This window comes from Neofelis nebulosa, chromosome 10, assembly GCF_028018385.1.
Source record: "Neofelis nebulosa isolate mNeoNeb1 chromosome 10, mNeoNeb1.pri, whole genome shotgun sequence".
Taxonomy (NCBI): Eukaryota; Metazoa; Chordata; class Mammalia; order Carnivora; family Felidae; genus Neofelis; species Neofelis nebulosa.
Genome location: NC_080791.1, coordinates 95,376,793 through 95,403,564, shown reverse-complemented (window position 1 = coordinate 95,403,564; position 26,772 = coordinate 95,376,793). Strand labels below are relative to the sequence as shown.

At 39.7% G+C, this 26,772-nt stretch overlaps 1 long non-coding RNA gene across 5 annotated transcripts in view; it reads left to right on the top strand.

Moving 5' to 3' along the window:
- Positions 1-26,772, top strand: part of LOC131487729 (uncharacterized) — a 731,038-nt gene that overhangs the window by 139,962 nt on the left and 564,304 nt on the right. For all 5 annotated transcript variants that reach the window (XR_009249923.1, XR_009249924.1, XR_009249922.1 and 2 more), the window contains one exon: positions 11,898-12,060. This is a non-coding gene — a long non-coding RNA (uncharacterized LOC131487729). The remainder of the gene's footprint in view (positions 1-11,897; positions 12,061-26,772) is intronic.

Here is a 26,772-nt window from a genome sequence, read left to right as displayed (position 1 = left end):
GACAGTGCACTTCTTGTGTCCCACTGTGTTAATACATTTGTATTTGCATTTCCCTTAAAATTATTTTGTTGGAATATTGCTGGAATGAAGGTGATATTGGAAATACAGACTGGTTATCTCAGAGTATTTTCATCTATTTAGCTAACACAGAACAACATTTATGTAAGTAGGCATGTGAGGCTATTAACATTTTGTTCTTCAAATATGCTAAATTGTAGCTTGTGTGCATTTCTACTTATCCTTACAGTGTGTGTGTGTGTGTGTGTGTGTGTGTGTGTGTGTGTGTGTGTGTGTGTTTAGAGAGTGGCTCACTTGGACTTGGTATCATCAAACCCCGTCCTTTGATCTGTGTCACAGATATAGCCACTCTTGTGAGTAGAGTTGTTAGACTTCCATATTTTTCTGTGATTATATATATGTACAGTAAAACCTTGGATTGAGAGTAACTTGTTCTGTGAGTGTTCTGCAAGACAAGCAAACATTTCTAATAAATTTTAACTTGATAAACGAGCAATGTCTTACAATACAAGTAGTACATGATGCTGAACATCACATGATCACAACTGAGCCAATGGTTCTTCTCTCTCTCTCACCGTCTCTCGCTGTGGGATTGTGAGTGATTGTCTCCCATGCTCGGATGCTTGGCCTGAGGCTGTGGTGTTTGGCAGAAATTAGTGATTTTTCAGAATGTTGGAAGGTGCCCACAACTGGCCCTAGTGTATTTTTTGTCACTTCAAAGCACCTATGGGCAGGCCTTTGCTTTTCTATACAAGAGTAAGCTTAGGAATGCTTTGCCTCATTCTAGGCCAGGCTGCCTGCAAGTATGGACCCTTTCCTCTGCTGCCTTATTGTCAATTACATATGACAAGAGTTTATTAATACTGCACTGTAGTCAACATCCATTAGTGATAGTGAAAGTCATCTTACATAATAACCTTCCTCTCTCTTATCTCCAGCCACAAATCTTTTCAAAGGTAGTGCAGGCTAATTTGTTTATTTTTCTTTATATTTAGTATTTTCTTTATTATTTTGTATTATATTACATTATTGTAATTATTTTTATATAAATATTTTTGGGTTGTGGAATGAATCACCTGAGTTTCCACTATTTCTTATGGGGAAATTCACTTTGATATATAAGTGCTTTGGATTACAAGTATATTTTGGGAACAAATTATGCTTGCAAACTAAGGTTTTACTGTATATATGTATAAAATTTGGGTCTGTGTATTTTAAAACTATGTTGCTAGGAGAATACACATTTATCTTTCTTATGACTTATATAATTATTCTTTTCACAATATGAAGTACCCATAATATTAGTATTATTATAGGATTTGTTTTGAGGGGATTTGCCTGATATTTCTTTTTGAAATCCATTTGTTTTCAATCTTGTGATGTCTTTAATTTTTCTTATCCATTTAGTAGATGAATTTACCTGTTTTTATATTCATTGTGATTTTTGATGTGTTTGGACTTGTTCTGGTATCTAATTTTGTATTTTTATTTTCTCTGCTCTTGTGAGTTATCTGTTGCTATATATCTAATTACCCCAAAACTTAGTGGCTTAGAACAGTAATAATTATTTATTATCTCTCAGAGTGCCTATCAGTAAGGAATTCAGATAGAGCAGAGTAGATATGGGTTTTCTCTGTTCTTTGATGTTCTCAGGTGGAATCATTTGAAAGCTCATTCATTCATATGTCTAGTAGTTCTTAATGTCGGCAAGGAATCTAGCTGGAGCTTTTTGAAGGATCTTCTGCACAGCCTCTCCCTATGTTGGACTTTCTTACTATATGGTGCCTGGGTTTGAGGGCAAGGGTACTGAGAGAAAGGGCCAGGTAGAAGCCATTCATTCTATCTTTTATTCCTACCCTGAGAAGTTATTTAACATTACATCTGCTGAATTCTGTTATTTGAGGTGTTTGTGAATTTCTGTCCAGGTTCAGGGGAAGGGAACATTAGACTCTATCCCTCAGTGGAGATATGTCAACAACACATTTTAAGAAGAAGATATAGGATGGTATATATAGTGGTGTGGCCACCTTTGGAAAATACAATTTGTCACATCTTGGTTTATATTTTATCAAATTGATATAATTTGCTTTGTTCTGTTCCCCCCACCTTACTGTCTCCAAAGTTATACATTGTACTTTTAGTTTACCCATGACTGATTAAAAATTTGCGATAAACATATGTAAACTTATATTTTGCTAACAAACTTCAGAGTTAATTCATATCCACTTCTAGCAAACAAAGCAAACATAGCCTACTTTTCTTCCTTCTGCCTACCAGCACTCTGCCAAAATACATGTTGCAATTGAATGGAATTTTAGTTTATGATTGTTATGAAAATAAACTTTTAAAGTAATCAGCATTTAATTTATTTTCTAATTTCCGTTTGCTTGCTGAGAGAGGATAGAATGAAATGCTTAATTTCACCAAGGGACCAGTATGAATTTGTTAGAATCTTGGCTCCATCACTTACTGGTTGTGTGACTGGACAGTTAATTTATCTGATCTGAAGGTTTTTTGTCTTTAAAATGGGAGATGGGGGGCGCCTGGGTGGCGCAGTCGGTTAAGCATCCGACTTCAGCCAGGTCACGATCTCGCGGTCCGTGAGTTCGAGCCCCGCGTCAGGCTCTGGGCTGATGGCTCGGAGCCTGGAGCCTGTTTCCGATTCTGTGTCTCCCTCTCTCTCTGCCCCTCCCCCGTTCATGCTCTGTCTCTCTCTGTCCCAAAAATAAGTAAAAAAGGTTGAAAAAAAAAATTAAAATGGGAGATGGGTCTAAAATATTACCTACCTTCTAAACAGAACAAATAAATGAGATAATATACATGTAACGCTTGGCATAATGCCTGCCACTTAGAAAACTTTCAATATTATTTAAAACATTACCAATGATTTCTAAATACTTAAATATAAAAACTTCTAGTATTTTGTTTTGTTGTTAATGTCTTCTACTGCTAAAGATACTCTAATATTTTTTTTATTAATTACTCTTGTCTTTATTTCCAGGTATGATATGACAAGTACATTAGGCACATGGCTTGAGTTTGTTGTGTAAACATTGACATTGACATTGATTACTCCTATGCAGTTAAGCAAGGACATTCTTAATAAAAGTAGAAGGGAATTTTTGTTTTAATTACTTGAGACTGATTCTGGTATTGGTGATTTGAACTGGTATCCATCATATATCCTTGCTACAAAATTAGAATATCATATATTTTGTAAGTTTATTTATTTATTTTTGTAATTTCTACACCCAACATGGGGCTCAAACTCAGCCCTGAGATCAAGAGTTGCATGTTCTTCCAACTGAGCCAGACAGGCATAAATAGCATTTAGGCATGTATTCTAAAGGGAACAGTGTATGTTGGGATGAAGGAATAGATTGTGAATGGGTGATGGTTGATCCTTCTCACTTGCCTGTGTTTCAGGGAAGATAATCACTAGCAAGTTGACTTATCTGTGGAAGGTCTCAGTCAGGGTTCGTTGGTACTTTGTAAATATACTAGCCATTTAGGAAGGTGATTGTTTAAACCCATAGGTTAGCCGGGGGTATAAATATAATCTCAATGGAGGGTAGGGGTTTGTAGAGGGAGACAAGGTATATATGCCACTCTACCACTTAGCCTTTGTCTCTGGAGAAAGGAATTATAATTGTCAAATACATGTTAGAGTTTTCAAAACTACTTGGGAGTTATTATCTGAATGTATTATAAATCATTACTCATGACTATTTTTTTCTCTGACAATGTGATCAAAATCACAAAATATTAATCATTTTAATCAAGACAGAAAATAAAAGCAAGGAAGCCTATAAGTACTCCATCCTAACTCAACTAATGATGACATCCATTTTAGGAAAAGCCCCATTGGAGTTTTGTTCCCTTGTTGGAATAAGTTTATATATTTATCTTGACATTTGCAGAGGTTAGCGTGGCATGGTACATCAGTTATAAATTGCATTCAGCTGAGAGAAATACAGCTTCTCAAAATGATGGCTTGAAAAATTAGTTTTATTTTTTTAGTGTAAGATAGGTGTGGTAGCCATGGCTGATATGATAGCCTGTTTGTGTCAGAATACAGCCTCTTATGTGTCTCCTCAGTCTTAAGATAGATGATTTACTCTTGGTTTCATGTCTAAATTCCATGGGAAAAAGAAAGGTATAGGATAAAGGAAAAGGGCATTCACCAAGGCAGTGAGCCATCTTTGGAGAATTTTTTTTCCTAAAAACCTCCCCAGTAACCTCTGCTTATATTTTATTGGCCAGAACTGTATCACATAACAAATAAATGCTATTTTCATAAGGGTCTGGGAAATGTAGTTTCCTCTCCAATTTCTTCTTCATCCTTTTTCTCTTTCTCTTCCTCTTCCTCTTCCTCCTTCTCCTCCTCCTCCTCTTCCTTGTTTTTAGACATATTATGGCTCCCAACAAAATTTGGGTATTGGATAGGCAACCCACAGTCTCCATCATACTTGGATCAATAAAAAAATAAATTCTTCAATCATTGACCTTTCAACCATGGTTAGTTTCATTTTCTTTCTTGGCAGTTGTAATTATCCAAAAGTAGTATAAATAAAATTTTCCTTTTGTTCTCCTTGGATTCTTTTTTTACTGTCAGTTATTATGCCAGAAACTTGTCCTTTTTACTTTTTTTTTTAATTTTAGAGAGACAGCACGAGTGAGGGAGAGGGGCAGGGGGAGACAGAGAGAGAATCCCAAGTAGGCACCACACCCAGCAGGGAGCCTAACGCAGAGCCCAATGTGGGGCTCAATCCCAGGACCTAAGCTGAAATCAGGAGTCAGATGCTAAACCGACTGAGCCACCCAGGCATTCCTGTCCCTTTTACTTCTTTTTAAATCTCTAACTTTTTCTTCCTGCTGATGTTTCTAATGACTCAAAATCAATTTGGGTGATGTCAGTTCCTTACCGGGTTAAGAATGCTCGGACAGAATTGAGTAACAGTCATTAGAGGTTCAGGTTTAGAAGATTCAGAAACCTTGTAAGGTACAGTGATGATATAGGGCCACCTGTGCTTGGCAGTGATGGTAAGATACATGGTAAGGTAAGGGTTTGGAGGCTACAGCGGTAGGTGGCTGGATGGTGGCACTGTAGTATAGATCTACTAATGCAATTGGGCATCATGATTCACCATTATATCTCTGAAAATAAATCTGGAGTTTATTATCTAGATGACTTTTGCACCTGAGTCCAAAATCTTTTAATATTTTCTGTTTCCAAAATAACTTCTGGGACAAGTCAATGGTCCTCTGTAGTCAGTGACTCCAGTCCGATTGGTTATGATGGGGATGGAAGTTTGAAGTTAGGGAGAGGAGAACTCTGTTTGAAAATCTACTTGTATGTGGGCTTGGGAGGGTTTGGAGGTAACCTGAGAAGACTGTGCGGGTCCTCTAGAAGACTCATTGGTCCCTTGAGGCATGTGTAAAAAGAGGAACACACTGCTCAGCATATATGCATATGTAAATATACATATATACACATACATACATACATATACATATATATGTACATGTACACACACACAAAAACCTCTTTTTGGGCACAAAACTGATTTTTTTAAGTTTATTTATTTTGAGAGAGCATGCGCATGTACAAGCAGGAGAGGGGCAAAGAGAAGGAGAGAGAGAGAGACAATCCCAAGCAGGCTCTGTGCTATCAGCATAGAGCCTGATATGGGGCTTCATCTCAAGACCATAAGATTATGACCTGAGCCAAAATCAAGAGTCAGATGCTTAACCGAATGAGCCACCCAGTTGCCCCAAAACCTATTACTTGTGACACATCTATTCTGAAGAAATTTCTGGGGCAAAAAACAAGCAGAGCATAGCGGTTAAACAAGTGAGCCTATGGATAAAGACTGCCTGTGTATGAAATCTGACTCTAAAACCTACTAGTTATGTCCATATGGGCAAGTTATTTTAACTTTTCTCTGCCTCACTTTTCTCATACATAAAATGGAATTAATATTAGCTGCCTCATAAGGCTCTGGTGAGGATTACATGAGGTAATACACACACTTAACTGTAAAACACTTCTAGCACTGCTGCTCATTTTGTAAACACCCAATAAGTATTGGCGATGATTCATAACACCTGAGAGGTTAGGAGTGGGGCTATGGAGAGTAAGCGTGGAGTATGTGGAATGTGTTCTCATACTTGTGATGACTTTTACTCATTCCTCAGGATGTCCTTACACAGAGCTGGCGGGTACACAGACTGTTAGAGGAATGACCTTATGCGGTTGAAAAAACACAGCTCAAGGCTTTCAGAGTTCTGACTCTGGGCTTGAAAAAGTCACCTTAACCATGTCAGCCTCAGTTTCTTTTTTTTTTCCTGACAAGTCTGCTTAATGTTTGGTCTTCCTCTCTCACAGGGTTGTCACAAGATAGAATGCTTTGTAAATTTTAAAGTGCTGTATCTGTCTCACATTCTTTTTGGGAGCAGCTGTGTATAAATTATAAATAAAAGGAACCATGCAAATAGAAAGAATTATTACTGTTGTATATTCTGGATGTGCCATTCTGATATATACATCCACTTAATATTAACATGTGTTTGCCAGCATAGGAAGTCCTCTAGTTCTAAATGACTGTGTGTGTATGCACATGCGTGTGTGGGGGTGTATTTTGGGGGAGAATGAAATGTGTATATGTTTAAAAATTGAATGCTTTATGAGAAATTAGTTGTTTCCTAGAAGGGAAAGGGGAAAGAAAAGTCTTAAGCTGTCCTGAAAATCAAACCATTCCATAGTGACATTCACCAGAGTCCCCCTGCACAGCTGGTTGAAGACATAGCAACTGTTCATCAGTTAGTCCTGGGAGGCGGTGACCCAATGTGCACCTGTAGGGTGCTGGGAAGTGAAGTTTTTTGAGCGCAGAATGATCTTGGAAAATTTTTTTCAGGCTTATGTTTATCATTTAAACTGAAATGCTCTTTTTTAGGTAAACTTGGGGTAAGGTCATGGTGCACCAATCTTGAATGTTTGGAAACTGTATGCTAAGTTGTCTTCTATTTTAGTTTGGGTTTAAGAGGTAAAGAAGTGTAGACATATATGTAGTTTGATGTGGTGACAGAAGCTGAGCCTGTGAGGTCTCCATATTTTTGAAATGAAGCCCATATTCTTACACTTGAAGAAAAAAAATCTTGTCCTGTTTGGTTTTTGCTTATTTCTCTAAGGCTTATCTTTTTCTGCTCAGTGTTAGCAATTTGTACCCCAGCCCCATTGTGAACAATTTGTGGTTACCTGAACAATCATGTTCTCCCCTCCTTTGAATGTGCTATTCCTCCTGCCTGTAACTTTCATACCTTAACACCCATCTCTTCACTCGCCTCCAGCAAGTAACTTCTCACTCGCCAAGGCTGGATCAGAGTCCCTCCTATGTGATCTCCCAAGGTAGCTGTTATGGTGTCTGTTATCTGGGTTATGATTTCTTGTTTACTGGTCTCTCTCCTAGTAGGCTGTATGCAGTTTGAGGGCAGGGAATTGGATACATTAAATTTCACTTTAACTTGGCTATGGTCTGTATGATCTTGATAAACACTGCCTCTCTAAAACTTATTTTCTTCATCTATAAAATTATTTGACTAATACTTGCCACTTTGTCAGTAATTTGCAGAATATGAAGATAAAATATAGATAAAAATGTAAAAACAAATTGAAAGCAAAGCTAACAAATGTAAAGGCTTTTTACAAAAAAGTGCCATAGAAATAAGGCATTTATAGTTTTTTATGTCTTTTTGATCTAAAAATTATACATTGGGGTGTCTAGGTGGCTCAGTCGGTTAAGCGTCCGTCCAACTCTTGGTTTTGGCTCAGGTCATTATCTCACGGTTTCATGGGTTAAAATCCCACATCTGTCTGCTTGGAATTCTCTGTCTCTCTGTCTCTCTGTCTCTCTGTCTCTCTCTCTCTCTGCACTTCCCCCACTCATGCTGTCTCTATCTCTCTCAAAATAAATGAATAAACTTAAAAATAATTATACATTGATATTCTGTCTCAGGAGATTTAATGACAAAGCTGGGGAACTGGATCTTGGGGTTAAGCTAGCTGGAAATCAGTGCTGTTTCCATGGTAAATAGCCTAACAAATGTAGAGACGCTAAGTTACTCTTCTAAAAAAATGCACATTTCGGGGCACCTGGGTGGCGCAGTCAGTTAAGCATCTGACTCTTGGTTTTGGCTCAGGTCATGATCTCATAGTTCATGAGTTTGAGCCCCACATTGGGCTCTGTGCCGACAGTGAAGAGTCTGCTTGGGATTCTCTCTCTCCCTCTCTCTCTCCTTCTTCCCTACTCGCGCGCACTCTCTCTCTCTCTCTCTCGAAATAAATAAATAAACTTAAAAAAATGCACAGTCCTGGCTGGGAGAATCATTGTAATTAGGAACTTGAAAATGGTTTTTGTATAGTAAACGGGTGTGGTAATGAAGTCTTATTTGTGAAAACATATTGATGTTTGAGAGGACTCCCTCTCTGTGGTCTAAGTACTGTGTCAGTTGAGAATGAAGACACAAGAGCAAGGCAGATGAGAAGCAAAAACATCACCTTTATTATTCATAAAGCCAAAGGACATTGTGGCATACAACTACAGGCAAGTGAGCTGGTTAACAGTAAACTCTAGAATTATATAGATGTTTTGTTTGTTTGTTTTTATTTTTATTTTTTTACCCAGTCACAGGTAGTATTGGACCCCTGTGAAGCTATCAAAAACTTAGAGGAGCAGAGCTGGACACACACACATATTCTTTTTTGGGAGAGCTGACACCTAATGGGACAGAGAAGGAGAAGAGAATGGTCTATGGATGTTTAGTTATATTTTCCCAACTCACTAATCAGATTAAGCAGCTTTGCTTTTTCTAGAGAAGGCAAAGCCAGTATGTGGGATGATGGCAGGAATTTTATTCTGATCAGCATCTTCCTCCTTCTGTGTGAGAATAGCAAACAAGGAAGCAGACAAAAACAGGAGCAGAAGCGGGAAAGAAGCTTTATCTACTTACCATGACTCTTTCAGCCAATTTGTTCCTTGTAGGGAGTGCCATTTGTAAAGTATTATTTATTCACAAGCCTTGGCTGAGTGAATGACTTATCAGGGAGCTACATCATGAGGCCATCACCTGTCTCAGACCTCAAGACCTGATATAATGGGAATAAAGAAGCACCTAGACTTGCTACTGCCCCTGGACTCACCTTTCTATAATAGAAAACTGAGCTCACAATTGTTAAAGCCATCTGATGATTGGTGATACTATACACTGACTTTGTGCTATGGATTTGGCATACCTCACAACAACCCAGAGATCGTTGGTATTATTCCTATTTTTTGGATATAGGAACCAAGGCTCAGAGTGGGAAAGTAACTTGCTCTAAATCATAAAGACAGTAAGTGGGATTTGAAGTTAGGATTATCTAAATCTTAAGCTCATTCTATTTCCTCTTTCTTGTGAAAATGAAACAATATATAGTCAGAAAATGGAGAGCTCAGGTTCCTCTTACATCTGTTCTCAGACCCCAGATGGGTATGGGTAGTGTGATTTTAGCTTTTTTTTTATTTAAAAAAATTTTTTTTTCAACGTTTTTTATTTATTTTTGGGACAGAGAGAGACAGAGCATGAACGGGGGAGGGGCAGAGAGAGAGGGAGACACAGAATCGGAAACAGGCTCCAGGCTCCGAGCCATCAGCCCAGAGCCTGACGCGGGGCTCGAACTCACGGACCACGAGATGGTGACCTGGCTGAAGTCGGACGCTTAACCGACTGCGCCACCCAGGCGCCCCTAGTGTGATTTTATCTTAAAGCCAGGTGCATATTAAAGCTTTGTTCTTGGGCCCTGTTTTGCTTTTCTGGAAGTGTGTTGACCTCTCCAGTAGTCTATGTGAGATGAATAACAGTCTGGGCATTTGGGTGAAGGTGGTGATGGGTTAGAGTATAAAAATGTTGGCAGCCAGGAGAATTGGCTTACAGCTATAATTATGCCACTCTTGGCTGCTCAGATAACAAATGAAATGCATCTTTTAGAAAGGAAGTGAAAGAACTTCAACCCAGTTGGAGAGATCACTTAGAAAATTGGCATTCTGCTGCATTCATTCATCTTTCAGCAAGACAAATTTGAGTAACTTTGAAGAAGAATTCAGGGTACGCGTGTGAATTAAAGTATAAACATCTGCTTTGTAGTTCATGCTCGGGCCCCCATATGTCCTGACCTAATGGCACCTTTTCTCCCATGATGCTAGATATACCCAGCTTTAAATGAAAAACTTACTGTTATCCTGTGGGTTTTCCCCTTTACTTTCACACTACCGCCACACTGACAGTGCTTCACTTCTCACACTTCTGTCTGAAGGTTTTCCCCCACAACAAGCAATTCTCTGTGCCACCAGCCAGGTGTCCTACAGTTTAATTCAATTCTGACACTCTCTACCTGGAGATAGTGCCAGATCCCACAGGTGAAGGGCTCAGTCCCACAAGACTACTCTCACCCCATGTCAGATGCCAGTTGCAAGTAGTAGATCCCCGGGTTACCCCACAACTTCTGTCTGATTTGGCAGCAAATCAAAGGTTTCTATACCCCCTCTTCAGGTTTGATTAATGCGTTAGAGTGGCTCTCAGAACCCAGGGAAGCACTTAATTATGTTTATCAGGTTAGTAAGAGGTATGATAAAGGACTTAGATGAAACATCCAGATGAAGAGATACATATGATGAGGTCTGGGAGGGTCCAGAGGCAGGAGCTTCTGTCCCTGTGGAGTTGGGGTACATTACCCTCCCAGTGTTGGATATGTTTACCAATTTGGAAACTCTGCAAACCTTATACTATTGGGATTCTTATGGAGGAGTAATTATGCAGGCATGATTGGTCATAAACTCCATTTATAGCCCTTCTCCTTTCTCAGGAAAAGGGGGGAGGGGATAAAAGTTCCAGACTTCTAATCATGGTTTGTTCTTTCCAGTGACCATTGCTCATCCATAAGCCCGCCCAAAGTCGCTTCATTAGGACAAAAGACACTCCTATCACCCAGGAAAATAGAAGAGTTTCAAGAGCTCTGTGCCAGGAACCAGGGGCAGAGATCAATATATATTTTTTCTATTATCTCACACCAGCTTAAAGGAAAACACTGCTGTATTGTTACTTAAATACTTTAGCTTCAAAATGATTTTTAGCTACTATGCTTGATGATTCCTTAGCAATAGAGGCATAAAGATGGCATCCTGGTAAAATAGAAGACTTTGGGGATTTGGTGTCAAATATGGACTTGAATCATACTTTTCTATTTACCAACAGAATAATTTTGAAAGGCTCAGTTTCCTTATTTGTGAAGTGAGAATTCTAACATGCATTGTTGGCTGTGCCTCTGGAGTATTAATAAGACAGATGCAAGCACAGGGCACTAATATTTATTGACCCACCGTCTCTGTGAGTGCTTTGAAAGATATCATTCAATATTTACAACAAGGCAGCCAGAGATTGGCCACATACACTAAAATTTAAACTGTAGAATATTTTCAGGATTTTTCTCCCCTTTTACTACCTGAAAAGTTAAGGAAGAGTTCTAATATGGGTCAAAGGTGAAATGGAGTTTAAGAAGAGCCAGAATTCACTAATGTATAACCTACTTCACTATCTATAATGATTGTTGCACCTTTCAGTGCTATTGTCACTCACTTCCTTAAAGAAGGTGGGCAGGGAGGGAATTCCAGGGAAATACAGTACTAATTCTTAGCTAGAAATCTGGCTACAAATCCCTATATAATCTCCGATGGTGTTGAACATGAATATGAATATAAACAGGTATGGAACACAAAGATTGGTTTGGCTTTTGTGATTCTGCGTCCAGAAACATAGTAACCTTAAGGTACGTGAATTCCCCATAGGAAGAGAACCTACCCAGTGTGGAAGCCAATAGCATAAAGCACAGCCTGGGAAAGAAGATGACACAGGAGAGAAAGAAAGACTTAATCATAATGAAATGATGCAACTCATGAATCCAACCATGGCTGAAGACATAATTTTTCTGGAGGTTTCATTGATGAGCCAGTAAGTTTCTTTTATTGTTTCAGCCAATTTGAGCTGGTCTCTGCCATTTGTAATCAAAGATTCCTGCCTAATATAGATATGGACAAAGGCAATAGACATAGATATTAGGAGATGGATGTGATGGAAATGAGAGAGACAAAGTTGATATGATTTCAAAACTGAACACTTTGGAGAGTAAAAGGAGAACATGGCTTTGTGGTTGATGTCCAGAGTGGTAGAATAATTGTAACAGATTGTTCCCCACTCGGCAGGATTTCTGCCTTTGTCCCTCATGATATACTCTCCTCCCTTTCCTACCTTGCTCTTTGCCCTAGAAGCCTGTGTGAGTTAACTCTGAGGTGCCCTGGGGCTGGCTGTGTCTGTGAAAGATCTTTGCTCTTTTCAAGGTAACCCAGTCTTTGTAATTCTAGGTTCTTTAGGTAATCTCTCCCATCTGACATCCTTTCAGGCTTAGAAGAAATCATTGTCATGATGCTGCTAGTCTCAAGTTCCTGCACTATCTCTTGTGGTTTCTCTATCCCACTTACATTTTGTAATTGGTCTCTTGGTAAATCACCCCAACCTCGGAATTATTCTAATTTGACAGTTCCATCTGTTTCTGCTTGGAATGCCAAACAGATCCACCCACATTTGATAGTTCATAAAAGGACAGGTTTATGTTGAAACAGTTTCCTCATCTATATAGAGTGCTTTACAGTCTTCAAATTTTCATTCTCATGATCATGTGATAGGCAGGTCAAGTAGTGTTATTCCAATTTTGTAAAGGAAACCAAGACTTGGATAAGAAATAGGTGTCCTAGGTCACATAACCAGTAGGCCATCCTGGAACCGAGGGCTTCTGACTCCAGCGGCTGCGCATTCATTCTGTCACACCTTGATTTATCTGAAAGGAATTAATTTGATTAATGAATTAATTACAATTTACTCTTTCTCATTTATCTCTAGCCACATATCTAGGTCTTCTAGGAATAAGTATAAACAGGCATAGCTCTCCATTAAATAGATGCAACAGGCATTTGGTAACATGTACCCAGAGAAAGAAAAATTGCGTAAGTTGAGGGAATAATGAATCTACCTTCTGCATATGAGGAGCCACCTAAGATATACTGCAAAAATGGGGGGCAAAAATGATTATAGATATGTTTGCACATCTTGCAACAACAAACAGTTCAATATGATTTATGTAGTTGAGACAGGCTAAAGCCTCAGTAGTATAATAGCTGAGTCATTTGTCTTAGCAAGTATCTTGTTATTGGCAATCAATAATGCAGCCCAGATGACTGATGGCTTTGTTTTCTTGTGGTGCCTCAGCTGGTCTAAATTATTTATTTGACATATTGCCTCTTGGCAGATGTAAGGAAACCAATGATAATATGTTTGCATTGCCTGGATGTATATCTGAGAGGCAAAAATGGGTATTTTCTTCCTGTCACTGATCTTTGGACATACATAGGTAGTGTTGTTTTGTAGAATTGTCATGTCATCTGCTACATGTTTTGGGACGAGTGAGGCCATAGGGTTTTGAAGTGCTATTTCTGGTTGTCCTAAAATGTAATAAACTTCATTACTGTCAAGAGTGCATTTGAGGGGCAGACATCTGCCTTCTTCCCAGCCACAGTGAATACATGTGGGCCCAGGGCCCACACTTTATTGTGATTTATATGTTAAGATGTCTTTCCTTCCCAATAGATGGGCCGGTCCTTGAGGACAGGAACTGTGTCTTATTTATCTTTGTAATCTCGGTATCTGTCACAGAGTCTGACACACTAGTAGTCAGTTAATAAATGTTTGTTGATGAACCAAAGATAGGAATGAATGATCACACAGAGAATTTATAGCTTTTGCTTTAGGTTTACAAGTTATTAACCTTATTCGATAAAGTACTGCTTTGGAAGGCGGCATAAAATAAAAGGCAGATCTTTTTTCTTTTTGAATCTCAGTGACAATAGACAAGTTATTTAACTGTGGTAAGCTTCAGCTTTCTTTATACAAAATGAGGAACACGGTATTTTCTTCATAGTGTTATCATGGGAATTCAAGTGTAATAATGGACTTGAAAAAGTTTGTAAACTTGAAATGTCTATATAAATAAGAAATTTATGTGAGGGTAGTGGTTTACTGGTAAACTGGCCCTACCAATAAAACAAACCAAAACAAAACTAGCTCTTATTTGTAGCATTTGCTGATTTCTGTGGTATAAATGCTCCCATCATGGCTGATTTCAAACTAAAGTTTTGAAAACCAGTTCCCAAAATTCCTGAATATTTAACAAGTTGCTCTTGTGAGCTGGCTTCTAGACACCGTTGGGTAAGAAGAAGGGATTTGGCTTAGATGAGGCAGAATTGTGATGTCCTTAGTGTTTGGTTGACATGTGGAAGGGAGTTCTATATTTTGAGAGAGGAAAGGCTACCAAAATGTTTTGACAGGGAGACTTTAGATCTGTACCTATAGTTGAGCAATATGACATCATTACAATGACTTTCTTAGTGACAGAGAGGTACCCAGAAATTCTTTCACCCTTAACTGAAAATTTTTGGCACTAATACTGAATGATTCATTCAACAAATATTTATTTATTTTGGGTAGGAGAGGGAAACTGCTGGAAAAGCACTAAAAATGGGGAATGTATTCATTAGATGATCTGTGATTCATGGAATAGATTAACATTGACCTTTTTTGGGGAAAGGGGGGTTAATGGAAGGATAAACTGGACCTGACTAGGAGACATCAGAATCTGGGATGGCTCTACAGATGTCTTTCCTTTGGTCTTCCGGATCTGTTATGGTGTCTTTGTTTCTCTTTACTAGTCTCAGGCTTTTCACAATTTGATAATGCAGAAGATATGGTTATATGTTATATTTCATAATTCTATCTAACGGCCTTCACTTAGCATAAGCTGTATTCATAGGGACATATCAGAAGTTCAGTGTGACTAAGTTAATGTGCATGTCAGGAAGTGATTCTCAATTTTTAGCATGCATTAGAATCACCTGGAGAGTTATTGAAAATTAGACTCCGGGAATGTAGCTAGAGTCACCATAACTCAATATCTTGGGGTGGAGCCCAGAAAAATGAGCACCGTTGATTACTCTGATGCAGGTGGTTGGAAAAACGTTTTTGGAAAAGAACCCTGCCAATTGTTTAAGTAATTTACCTTTCATGGTTGGACTTTATCTTCTAAGTCAGTGGGTTCTCAACCTTGGCTGCACATTGGGATCACTTGAGAGCTTTAAAAAAACACTCATGGGGTGCCTGGGTGGCTCAGTCGGTTAAGCATCCGACTTCGGCTCAGGTCATGATCTCACAGTCTGTGGGTTCAAGCCCCGCATTGGGCTCTGTGCTGACAGCTCAGAGCCTGGAGCCTGCTTCCGATTCTGTGTGTCCCTCTCTCTGTCCCTCCCCTGCTCATGCTCTGTCTCTCTCTGTCGCAAAAATAAATAAAAACATTAAAAAAATTTAAAAAAAAATTAAAAAAAACACTCGCTCTTGGCACCCCAAAAGTTCTGATTTAACTTATTTGGGATGTGGTCTGGTATTGGGATTTTTAAGAATCTCCTCAACTGACTCTATTATGTAGCCAAGTTTGAAAACCCTTATGCTATGGGAGCCTGTGAAGGGGTTTAAGCAGTATGCTGTTGAGGAGTGAAATAGTGAATTTTTCATTTGAATTACTCTACTAGCTGAGTGGAGAAAGGAACTGAGAGCTACGATACTCTTATGTTCAAACAGGAGGTGAAAGGCAGGAGGTTGGTGCAAGAAGGTAGGATACTCAAACTTAAGATTTCAAAGGTGGAACACAGGTTCCAGATGAATATATGAACTAAAAGTATGGCTGTGGAATGAGTGGTGGAAGAAAATAAGTGAAGATCATCAGAGTTAAGAGGGTCAATAACAGAGAAGCTGGTCATAGATAGTAGTCATGTGGAGGGATAGAAGGGATATAGTCATATGTGAGAACCTCAAAGAAAGGTGTTTTTTTTTTACACAAGATGGAAGACTAATGGCCTGGACATAGGGTATCATGACACTAAATGCTTCCTCCTACAAGGGAAGTAGGTGACTTTGTGGATGAGAGAGAAAGGAAGAAGAGAAAAGGAGAAATTTGGAGAGGGTTATGGGGTAGGGGATGGGGGAATGGTTATCTAAGAGGGAGACAGATTTTAGTTGAGGCAGGAGGTAGAGAGAATACTCTTGGATTAGATACATTTATAATGACTGAGAAAGAGTTTTAGAGGGTACATTCAGAATGTCAGAATGGAGGTTGTATTTGGGGTGGAGCTTGTATAGAGTTGGTAGTCACTAGGACTGACCACAAATATAGTTGTCTCTTCTTCAGGGCACATGGCACGATTGCATTTTTCTTCATCCTTTGATCAATGGAGGCCCTGTGGCTTTATTGGACCAATGTGACAAGTGAGCAGAAATGATATGTGTTACTTCTACACGGAAGCTTTAAGAGCTAGTTCAGGATTTACCATATCCACTTTCCTCTGTCATGGCAACCACCAACATTTAAAATACTAAAGTCTATATCAGCCTGGGGTCCTGGATCAGGACCCTGCTGCTAATCTATGATAGACATGAATCAGGAACAGGGACTGAACCTTTGTGGTTTTTTAAGCCACAGAAATTTTTATTTGCTTTGTTACCTTAGCATAACCTATGGGAGGCAGACCATGTATGTATGAATGTGTAGTCCAGGGCAAAAGCTCAGAGAACAAACCATTAGTATCAGGTGTTAGTTGCAGGTGGCTATATTTGGGGGGAAAAAAAGGCAGACATACAATCAGGAATGAAAGGAAATAAAATACATACACACACACAAAAAATACTTCACAGTTGGAAGAGGAAGCCACCTCTCAATTCCAAACAGAAAAAAGACATAATTCCAAAAACTCTGGAATGGTAAAGAACAATTAAAACTTGGCATTGGAGCAAGCATCAAATTAAGAGTATGGCCATCATATCCATTGTAGATGGGGTTACCTCAAGGCCAAAGTCTAACTAAGGGTATACTGTGTGGTGATGTGGTACCATAGGCCACAGAGCTGTCGTGTGGATAGGATGACCACTGGCTCAAGTTTGCTGGTACTTTCAGTGCAAGAACTGTGAAACTCCAAGACACATAGAAAAGACACATAGGGGCTCCTACCTGTGGGCCCCATAATGGACAATTTTGCCTGGATGAGAAATAAAACCTTTGTGGTTTTAAGCTACTGAACATTTTGGTATGGTTACTGCCACATAAACCTGGCCTATTTTGGCTACTCCAGGAGGAAAGGAATCATAGGAAGAGGAGAAGAGTGGAATTGGGGAGTGGACCAGAGCATTCTGTTTTGACTCTTTATGAAGTTAAGAGGCAGTGAAGCCAGTGGGGTTAGCTCACCTCAGAGTTCTAAATGGTGCTCTAGGTCAAAGTGCGGCCAACGTATGCCACACGCTGGACACATGTGAAGGCAGAAGGCATGTTTACTTTGACATTTTTTCGTTTGTTTTTCAAGTGAATTCCCTAAGGACCCTTAAAATAACTTAATCACCTCAAAAATTCTCACACAAACATTTGGATACACATCTATTACATGGCCTGTGTTATTCTTTCCCTGTGAATTTTTTTGGGGGGGATCTCAGCAATGTATATGGACTCATAGAGGTTTCCAGACCAGTTTGAACTGATGGGAGAAAGCATTAGTTGTTGCATTGCTAACGTCCATTAGGAGGACAACCTTAGGCTCAGAATTACACTGATTGAATATGAATGAGATCTGGGACTTTTTATTTTTATTTACTTTTCCTGTTCCAATAAAATGAATATGCATTGTAATGGGAAGGCAGATAGGGCTATTACCAGTGCAGCTGAGAACAATTAGTTCTTATTTGCTTAACACCGTTTCTTAATGTGCAATTGTAAAACTTTTCACAGGATGTTTTAAATGTAATCAATTTTTCATTGCTGTTTCTAATAATTCAAAGAGCCTGACATTTGCAATCAAGCCAACGATGGTCGATACCCATTTTCTCTTAGTTAAATAGGAATTGAACTCAGTGACACAATGGTGGCTTCTGGAACTGATTCTGTGTGTTTACTCTTTTGTGAGGGCTCCATCAGATTCATGAGTTTGCAGGACAGACTGTCAAGTATCACAGGGCCAGCTGGACTTCCTGCAGTGCAGGGGTCAGCAGCACCATCGGGGCACGGAACCTGGCCTTACTACTTCCTAGAAGTGTGCACTTGGGCAACTTGCTTCTCTGCACCTCAGTTCCCTCACTTATAAAATCAGAAAGAATTTCTTTTACAGAGTTGTTTTAGGATTAAATGAAATAATGCATCAGTCATGTTAAATTACTCACTATTAGTGGCAAGTGACAAAAAATCCAACCCAAACTACCAAAAACTAAAAGGGAATTTAGAAACTTGATAGGGTTTGGGATGTGCTACCCCAAACTGGGGCACAATGGCGTATTGGCTATTTTAGGCTGGAGGAATTTGAGAAACAGTAGGTATAGGAAGGACTTCCTGACATTTCCTTGAAGCAGGTCGTAAGACCCTCATATGGGAGGTGTCCTCCCTGTATATGGAGGACAGCAGCATCCGATTGCCAAAGATGCAGGGATGCTAAAAGGAATTTGAATGAACAGGTTTTGGTAAGTTACCCCCAATTTACTACTTTTAGCTTGTACTCCTTTGTCCTATCGCATTTTTTCCATGCCTCTCTACTCTTCATCAAACCTAGTATAAAAACACTCAGATTGAAAGGGTTCTTTAGGTCTTCATTTCCTTATGAAGGCTCTTCTGTTATGTAAAACTTATATTAAATACATTTGTATGCTTTTCTCTTGTTAATCTGTCTTCTCTTCTAGAGACCCAGCTGAGAACCTAAGAAAGAATGGGAAGGTATCTCCCTTTGGGTTCCTATAGGAAGTATATCAAGGGTTTTTCTGGTTTCCGGAATAGCTGGATCCTGGGTACTGAAATGATGTGAGGATCCTCTTTATGCCATTTGTATCAATATGGGTTGGTTTTATTCTCTTCTTTTCAGATCCAGGTTCTAAATCAGGGGCAACAGGTCTAGAGCTATGGGGGAAAAAAGTTTTGGGGGGAATAAAGACAGAAGAAAATGGCAGCTTTAATGACTTTTTTTCAGTAGTTTTCATGGGCTTGCCTCCACACTATTTCCTTGAGCGTCTCTTCATCATATTCTAAGCCAAGGATCAGCGAATTACAGCTGGACAGTAGGCAGGGCCATATCTAGCCTGCTGTCAATTTTTGCAAGTGGAGTTTTATTGGACTATAACCATGCTTCCTCATTCTTGTATTGTGCATGGCTGCTTTTATGCTACAGTGGCATTGTTGATAAGCTGTGACAGAGACCACATGGGCAACAAAGCTTAAACTGTTTACTCTCTGGCTATTTATGGAAAGTTTGCTGGCCTCTTCCGGAAAAAAGTTGAAACTAGTGGATTCAGAGTGGCTTGTTTACCAGGTAGTATGCAAGACAACCCATTGTGAAAACTGAGAAATATATTTCACCTTGTATTTTTTCTCATTCTCTTTTTTTAAAATTTCAGCTTTATTGAAATATAATTGACATGTGAACTTGTAAAATATTTAAAGTGTACATATACCTGTACGTTGTAGAACAGATTGTCCTCATCTAGTTAACATTCATTGCCTCATTTATACCAATAAGTGAGCAAATACAATACAGTGTTATCAACTCTAGTTACCATGTTTTACATGAGATCCTGAGCCTTATTCATCTTATAGCTCAAAGTTTGTACTTTTTTATCAACTTCTCCCCAACCGTGCTAGCCCCTGGCAACCACTTTTCTACCCTCTGTTTCTAGGACTTTGCCTTTTTTTTTAATTACCCATATAAATGATACCATTTGTATTTGCCTGTGTGGCATATTTCATTTAGCATGATGTCCTCAAGGTCTATCCATGTTATTGCAAATGGTAGAATTTCCTTCTTTCTCATGGCTGAATAATATTCCCTAGTGTGTATATATATATCACACCTTTTTGTCTCATTTTTCTTTCTGAAATATTTAAAGAGTAAAATATCTAATACTTAATATACATCTTGACAGTATTTAATGAATGTATGTAACTAAAAATATATATTTAATATATATAATATTTATATATTTCATGTGACAAATTAACATATTAAATATATAGATATGTACCATATTTATATTAAATAAATATATTTAGAATATATATTAAATCTACACATTATATTAAATCTATAAATTTATTTATGATCTGTTTTATATTTAATATAATATACAAACTATATATTATATATAGAGACAAAGACAGACAACAGAGACAGAATTTAAAATTTTGTACCGCTTGTCCATCACTTTGGGACAATTTGCATGTACTTAATTCCATTCTCCTTCCCATCTCAGCTGGCTACATGTATCTGCTCCTAGTGTAGCCCTGTGTTTCTTATCACTGCATGATGAGGATGACATGCTAACTCTAACTGTTCATTTAGAGATAGATGTCAAATAATAAAAATTCAGTGGAAGGAAGAGTAAGGGAGGCAGGCTGCTGCCTGTGATTATTGAAACCAGGCACATTGTAGAAGCATCAAAAGAATAAACAATCCGATCTGTCTTATTTCTGAATTTTAAAAGAGAATGGTATTTCTATTCATCATTTATCTCACCCGGGATTTGAACAAATACAGGATTTCTGGCAGCAATTATTGATTTTTCAATATTTATAGAAAATGACACACGTTCTGCCAAATGTGATATTTAGTAAGTGAGGTGAGTTCTATAAATCCAGAGGATTGGGGATTGTGCTAGCAGGACAATTTGTAAAATATGTTAAAGCTGATTAATAAGAAATAGATATGTCAATGAGGTTTTAAAGTGAAACAATAAAGGGACGTTGGAACCCAGTGGGAATACCTTAGGCTTGACTCTACAAGCACTGGCTGGGCTCAAAGCGTGGAAACCTGGATCATCCTTTCATACTCGTGGAAAAATTGGGTTGTGGGACAAAGAAACCTTTTCTAGGAAGCAGCAGGTATGTGAGAGGAGGACAGTTTTTTTTCCTGATGTACTTTCTGTCATTCTGTCCCCCCCCCCCACCTTTTGTTTTTTTCTTTCTGTGTGGCTTTCTGCTTGGATCTGTTGGATTTTTCCCTCATTCAAAAAATATATATTTGTGACTGAGAATGAAAAGCTACTGTTATGGAGTGAAGATTGTTTAAGAAATGTGGAGCTGGGGCGCCTGGGTGGCTCAGTTCCTTAAGCCTCCAACTCTTGATTTTGCCTCAGGTCATGATCTCAAGGTTTGTGAGTTCGAGCCCCGCATTGGGCTTTGAGCTTACGGTGCAGAGCCTGCTTGGGATTTTGTCTCTCCCTCTCTCTCTGCCCTCCCCTACTCTCTCTCTCTCTCTCTCTCAAAATAAATTTTAAAAAATTAAAAAAAAATGTAGAGCCATTTACATAAGGGGTCCCATGGAGAAAGGATGGAGATCCTAAATCTTTATTCTTTTTTGTTTTTTAAATGTTTATTTATTTATTTTGAGATAGAGTGTGCACATGTGTGTGGGGTAGGGACAGGAGAGAGAGCGAGCGAGAGAATCCCACTCAGGCTCTGCACCGTTAGCACATAGCCCCATGTGGGGCTCCATGAGATAGTGACCTGAGCTGAAATCAAGAGTTGGACACTTAACTGACCGACCTACTCAGGCATCCCCTAAATTTTCATTCTTATATGGAAGGTTTCTGGAATTGCTTGAGGTAGGTAGCCTGGGTTAATTCTGACCAAATTCCCAGGGCAGACAGTGCCCCGAGGCTTCCATTGTAACATCTCCACTGGAGAGAAGAGAGATGGAGCAAGCTAACTGGCTCCTGCACTGAATCCACTGAAAAGGGAAAGGGGAAGAGTAAGTCGATGTCTTTGACAAATGGTGGCTCAGGTTCTTCCCTCTCCCTGTCTACCTTCTTAGGGCAAATTTATGTCCTGGGGAAAATGGAGAGAGAAACCTGTTTCAGAATTGTGATACTGAAATCCTGCGTCAGTTTTGGTGTGGATCGGGCATGACAGTTTTACAGGGGGGGGGGGACATTTTTTTTTCTCATACTTTGAAGAACATTTACATTCTTGGAAAGGAGTTGTCCGAGTATCAGGGCAAAGAACAGGAGATTTGGCCTCAAAATCATTGCTTCACTTGAGATAGGCAGCCCACAACAATTAGCTGATGGCTCTTTTCCAAGTACTCAATTTTCTAGCTATTGTGGGATGTGCCAGACACAAGGGAGCACCACTGAGCTGTGGTCCTGTACTGAGACCAAAGAAATTAGCCTTTTTTGAGATGGAGATTCTGGGATAAATAGAAGAAAGGAGTGCTTCATAGAGAAAGACTAGATTTCTGGCTCATGCAGTATGCAAGGGGGTGGGGCATGAATTGAAGCCATACTTGGAAGCCCTGTTCCCACCCCATTTGTAAGAACACTGTAATTATACTTGTATTTCTCCTTGCTGTGTGCCATGCAGCCTGCCATGCTAGCTTTTATGGACAGGGAGGTTGAATTAGATGGGTGGGATGATACGCTTACCCAGGTAGGCAATGAGAATTGCTAAGATGGTCAAGAAAGTCTCCCTGGAATAGAATGTTAGAACTGATTCTTAGCGGGAAGGGACTGGAGTTGTCTAGGTACAAAGTCCACTTGTGACAAAGAGTAGACATATCACGAAGCACTGTGATCTGGTGCAAGCAGTTTGGTATGACTGGTTAGAGGGGTTCAGTGGGAGAGCAGCATCCAACTGGAGTCCTTGCGAGGTAGAAAAAGTTCAGGTCACCAGATGAAAGATCTGGAATTGTCAAGCCAAGAAATTTGGATTTTAGACAAAATGCAGTGACGAAATCATTAAAAGATTTTGTAAAAGGGTAATATCATTGTGGTTTTTTTTTTTTCAAAGTTAATTTTGTTATGAGTTGAAATATATTGAATATGTAGAGGTGAGGTAACCCTGTGGGTAAGAATTGTAGCAACCAGGATTTATCACCCAACTATCATGCACACACTCTGTAGTACTCATGTGATCTGGGATTTGGGCAAGTGATATGCTTGTGCCAGCAGATAAATTTCTGTGTATCAATCTCAGACCAGAGAATTTAGATGTGAAATCTTATGTCTTTAACTTTTTGCCCGATTCAGTCCTAAGTGGTATCTTTTTTTCTCAGCTACTCAGTATGTCTGCTTTTGTCCCTTCAAGTGTTAACTTGAATATTGATCATTCACTGTATGTGCTGATTGTGTTCCAAGATTCAGGATAAATCCTGTTTATGAATGTGCGGTAAACAATGTTGTCTTCTATTCATGTATAACAATGTTGTCTTCTATTCATGTATAACATGATTTCTCCTTTTATGCTGCATGAGACTGTAATTGCAAATCTTATTTCTAACCCATTTAGAGTGTGCTCATTTCTTTCTGGTCAGTTTCTGAAAGCTATTTTCTATAGGACAGGCCAGAAGAGTCATAGTCCATGTTTAAGACATGCTAGAGGCTCTGAAAAGTCCTGCAGGAAGAAATCTGCCTTTGCTTTTTTTTTTTTTTTAATTTTTTTTTTCAACGTTTTTTATTTATTTTTTTTGGGACAGACAGAGACAGAGCACGAACGGGGGAGGGGCAGAGAGAGAGGGAGACACAGAATCGGAAACAGGCTCCAGGCTCCGAGCCATCAGCCCAGAGCCTGACGCGGGGCTCGAACTCACGGACCGCGAGATCGTGACCTGGCTGAAGTCGGACGCTTAACCGACTGCGCCACCCAGGCGCCCCTGCCTTTGCTTTTTAACTCAGGGTTTCTCAACTTATTGGATCACAGAATCCCTTATGTAAATAATCTATTATAGTCTGCAGAACCAGTGTTTCGCATAATGCACTTTGGGACTTTCTGTCTTACATGACCAGATTTATAATAAAAATATTAACATATTATAATATTATATTATATTGTAATAATAAAACAATATTAACAGAAACTTTAGCTTAGCTCTATGGCACCTAGGAAATAGACAAATGATATTCCCAGTAATTGAAGTAATCTTCAGTCTTATAGAAATGCAAGTGATAATATTAAACCCTCATGACAGGGGCGCCTGGGTGGCTCAGTCGGTTGAGCGGCCGACTTCTGCTCAGGTCATGATCTCGCGGTCTGTGAGTTCCAGCCCCGCGTCGGGCTCTGTGCTGACAGCTCGGAGCCTGGAGCCTGTTTCAGATTCTGTGTCTCCTCTCTCTGACCCTCCCCCATTCATGCTCTGTCTCTCTCTGTCCCAAAAATAAATAAATAAAAAAAAAAAACAAAAAAAAAAAACACTTAAACCCTCATGACAAGAACCTGGGAGTTGATGACAAAAATAATGCTGATTTGTTGGTAGAGATGGGGAACAGGCACAGAGTGTGAGGCTCAGGTTTTGTTTTCTGGTCTGAACACTCTGGACCAGGCTTATGCCTTGGCTATATGTACCCTAGATAGGGTTCCTGCTTTGTGGAAGCAAAGCTGAGAAATATTGCTGAGCCGAAAGGGTTTAAAACCTACAGCCATTTATTGATTTCAAAGGCAGGGTAATATAGGAATTAAAAGTCCAGACTCTGGACCCAGCCTGCCTGGGGCCCCCACTTATTAGCTATGTGACCCTGGGCATGTTGATTAGCTTTTGTGTGTCTCAGTTTCCTCCTCCATAAAATGAGGCAAATTACAGTGTCACCATCATAGAGTTGCTGAGAGGACTCAGTGACTTAATTTTCATGAAGTTCTGGAAGTAGCGTCTGGCACAGAGTAAGTGTATTGTACATGTTTGCTGCTACATTGTACTTGATACCGTGTGAGATGGGAGGGATGATAAGACAATTCTTGCCCTCGAGCTCACAGACTACTATGAATAAATTATAGTGATTTAGGGTGAGAAATTGATCTATATAGAGGCATGTAGGAGAGAGGTAGTAAAATGTTTGTTAAGAGAGCAATTTCCAGGGTCAAAGAGTCGAGGTTTCAAATGCTGGCTCAGCTCCTAGCAAGAGCTTAGACAAGGGACACTCTCTGGGCCTCATTTAATCACGTGAAAAGCAACCTCATGCTACAGTGAAGGTACAAATGCTGGCTGGTATCACTGAGCCAGCACAAAGGAGGGAAGAGGTGGAGAAGGTGTCTTCTGATTTGGCTTCACCTGCCCACTCTGGGGAGTTCTATCCAGAGGAGTCAATGTCTGCCTGCCTCCGTTCTTACACAGCAAAGAAGATGATTTCAATGTGGAGGTTGTGTCAGAAGGGCCTTCCCAAGGTGCTTCCAACACCTCCCTCTAAGACAGGAGAGCTCAAGAGGCTTTGAGCCTGCCAAACCATTTCCTTCAGGTTCTGCATTTTTCAGGCACTCAGGGCTGAATTCAGTCCAGGAAATCACCCATGAATGACCTCATAGTTTCCTCTCCATCTCTCCGAGTCCTGCAACGCTCTCCTTGTCATAAGGTGGGCGGAGGTGGTCATCAGCACTGATGGAAGCTCAGGTTGACGATTCTGCATGAGTTGCCAAGGAGTTGTCTCCTGGTCTTCGTGAATCTCACTGTGGCGGATCCTCAACATCCGGGCTCCCTGGCTTGGAGCTTTGGTCTTGCCAGGTGGATGCCATCTGATTGAGCTCTTGCCAGGGCACATCTGGAAGAGCAGCCTGCAGCTTAGAAGGGGGCCAGGATATAGTAAGCAATGTTCTAGCCTTCCCAGTATGGAGCAGGAATAAATGGATGCCTGGCTACTGGGCTCTGGCTCTTCCCTTCTCTCATTGCATGAGAGGGAGCCAGCCTTGCTTTCAGTGCTGGAGATTGGACTTTGCCTCCATGGATGATGCTTCTGAAACGAAGCACTACCCCGGGCTGCTCACCAGAACAGAAATGTCACCCGAAGGGAAGCCAGGACCAGTGTGGGCAGAGCTCTCTTTGGAACTTTGTTGCCTCAGTCCTCCCTCCAGCCTGCACTTGGGAGCCTAGAGGTCTTCTCCTCATACATGAAGGAGGGAATGAAGGCAGAAGCTATAAATGCAGGAATGCAGGAGGGAGGGAGAGTGAAAGCATCTTTTTGTGAAAAGTCGTCATTGGCTCCCTTTGGAGAGAGAACACTTCCATCCAGCCAGGAAGAGCTTAGCTTTCGGGATATGATTATATGATCAGGTCTGGCTGAGGGAAGCCCCAGTGGCTCCCATGCCCTTGCACACCTTAGCCCTTTACTCCTTGGGCCCACCCCTGTCCTTTGGAGGTATAGGGACACTGGCAGATTCCTGATAGAAGTGAGAGCTGGTGCAGATAGATATTCAGGGAAGAAATTTGCTGGCTTTTAGTCAAACATCTGTATATATGTGCCTTATGATTCAGCAAGTCATTTCCTGAGTATACATGAAATTTTTACATGGACCTATAAGGGGAAATATATGGGGATATTTATTGTAGCATTGTTTATAAAGATTTGGGAGCAATCTGGATGATCTTGATATTCATTCCTGGAGAAATAAATAGGCACAATGTAATAGGCATAACCAAGAAGCACTACACAGTGTTTAGAAGCAATGGAATAGATGTACACATAGCAGTATGGGTAAATGTTACAAGTGCGATAGTAGATTTTTAAAAAAATTAAGACACAACCAAAGATTTATAGCCTAACATTATATTAAAAATATATGCAGAGAAA